The 2,378-nt window shown below is 48.6% G+C and overlaps 1 long non-coding RNA gene across 1 annotated transcript; it reads right to left on the bottom strand.

Moving 5' to 3' along the window:
* Window positions 1-555: 555 nt before the first annotated feature.
* Window positions 556-2,378, bottom strand: LOC114072145. The gene is made up of 3 exons (XR_003574137.1): window positions 2,333-2,378; window positions 2,065-2,145; window positions 556-592 (listed from the first exon to the last, which is right to left on the bottom strand). It is a non-coding gene; the product is annotated as an uncharacterized LOC114072145 (long non-coding RNA).

Genomic DNA, 2,378 nt, shown 5'->3' with positions numbered 1-2,378 from the left:
ACAGCGACAGGGAGCTGGCACTGCTGGACTGGGAACACCTGGCACAGGAGGGGGCTCGGGGCTCTGCAGGGGAAGCTCAGCCCCGGTGCCTGGAGCCCCTCCTGCCCCTCCTTCTGCCCTGCCCCACGCTCTGCAGGGCTCTTCCTCTGCCCTGCTCTCACTCCTCCCTTCTTAGAGTGCAATTCCCTCTTTGCCAGAACTTTCTTTTCCCTTCTCCAATCCCTTCTCCCACAGGCATCACTGCCAGCTCTGGTGGGCTCAGCCTGGACCCGGCTGGCACTGCCCTGTTGGGGTGAGCACGAGGGAAGCTTCCAGCACCTGCTCCCAGATCCCACCCTGCAGCCCCTGGCACCAAAGCCTGGCCTTGCAAACCCAAAACAGAGTCCACAGGGAGTGGAGATCCACCTGCAGCCCCTGGAGGTCCACAGGGAGCAGAGATCCACCTGCAGCCCCTGGAGGACCCCCCGGATCAGTGGGATGGCCGAAGGAGGCTGTGACTCCGTGGGAAGCCCACCCGGAGCAGGGTCCTGGCAGGGATGTGTGGTCCATGGAGAGAGGAGCCCAGGCTGGAGCAGGGAAAGGACTCTTCTCCCTGAGCAGTGACAGAAACAGCGTGTGATGAACTGGCCAGAAAGCCCATTCCCCATTTTCCCCACCTTATACAGCACTAATTTCTGTATTATTTATTGATTTATGCACTGTGCCTTTTGAACCCCAGCTACAGCAGACTAGGGCAACAAAACTAGTTTCCTATCCCAAACAAAAAACCTCATTTGTCTGGGATTAAAAAAAGAACTAGTTTTTTACTCTGTTTGGGATAAGAGACTAAACCCTGTGTGTTTGGTCTCACCTCTCACAAAACTGGTCCCAGTGTCTCCATAAGTGATTTTTGCCCTGGTGCAGCTGTGTGGTGACTTTGATACACCCACCAACAGCAATTCAGGACAGCTTCCCAATGGATTGGGAATTATTTAGCAGCAATTTATTAATTCTTTGTTCATCCTGATTTAAATACAGTACTACTGTACACTAAAAGTATGCCTAAAACAAATAAACGAAAATAATAATGGTGGACTATTATAAATATTATTAAAATTGTAATTGTTATTCCATTTATGCCTATAGTTTCACAGAAATAATAATAATAAAAATATTGCTTTGTATTTCTTAAAATCTAGGCCACTGTTGTAACGCAGTTTCCCAGGAAATTACACAGAAAATAAAGACAGAACATTGTTCAAATTACTTAAGAATTTGTGACATGGGCAAACAGGGATGATTGGTCCTTCAGAGATTATTGCAGCCACGGGAGCTGTAAAGGCTCTTTTTTAACCGTTTTCACATCGTTTTGTTCACAAAAAAAAAAAATCAATCAGGAGGCAACTTCTAAGTGTCCCACTGGGGAGGTGTGAGCAGCCAAGAAAACTGAGCCTGAAGCTTACGAAGATGAGAATTTCCATGCCAAAAGGGTTGTTTAATTTCATCCTCTCTTGTGGACTGTAAGACCAGATACAAAAAGAAAAAAAAAAAAAAAAAAAAAGCCCAGGGTACCTGTAGGACAGTTTGTTCTTTTTTTGAGAGCTCATTTTTCTGTCCTGTTCAGTTAGTTTGAACTTCAATTTCGGGACCTAGAACAACATTAGACACTGCCTGATGACACTATTTTTCAATTTCAAGGGCTGCTTTTCAGGAATTCTCTCTTGCTTATGTGCCTGATAGAGCTGCTCCTTTCTGTAAATTAATAAAAGACTGGTGGAGAGCTATCGCTCTGAAGAACATCCTTATCTCCACTAAAGGGAAAACTAAGAAACAGGAGCATTACAGTAAACACATTAATCGAACTGAACGACTCCAACCTCTGCCCATGAACTAAGGCAGCAGTGAGCTCAGGCAGGAGGATGGGTTTAAAAGACTCACCAGTAAGTCAATTTAAGACGTTTTCTTGAATACTGACATTTTAGTATGTTAGTTTATAGAGAGACAGGCAACCAGTTAAGCAGTTGCAGCTTTCTTTGTGCCTTGCAAGCAGCTAAAATCTTCCCAGCGCTGTGCGCTGTTTCATACCTTGGTTAGGGTGAGGATGTCGGCTCCTGCGGCGGGCTCTGCTCTCCCGGGGGGCTTCTCTTCACAGGCAGGCTCTAAAAACTGAATGAAACAGCAACATAAGGCCCAAAGGAGCACAGGAAGCACCGGGCATTAAAAAATGCCCTGGCTGAGGGTGATGGCACTGAGGGCCAGGGCTGATGGCGAGGGCGCCGAGTCCCCTCCCCGCCTCTCCCCTCGCCTCTCCGGCGCCACGCGGAGAGCCCCCGGTGCCGGGGCTCGGTCCCACCTGCCAGAAGGGCGCTGCCGATGGATCCCCGCCCGCCGGGGCCGGG

This window comes from Empidonax traillii, unplaced genomic scaffold (assembly GCF_003031625.1).
Source record: "Empidonax traillii isolate 1590-97213 ecotype Southwest subspecies unplaced genomic scaffold, ASM303162v1 scaffold2688:size20581, whole genome shotgun sequence".
Taxonomy (NCBI): Eukaryota; Metazoa; Chordata; class Aves; order Passeriformes; family Tyrannidae; genus Empidonax; species Empidonax traillii.
This window is presented reverse-complemented; position numbering and strand designations above follow the sequence as displayed.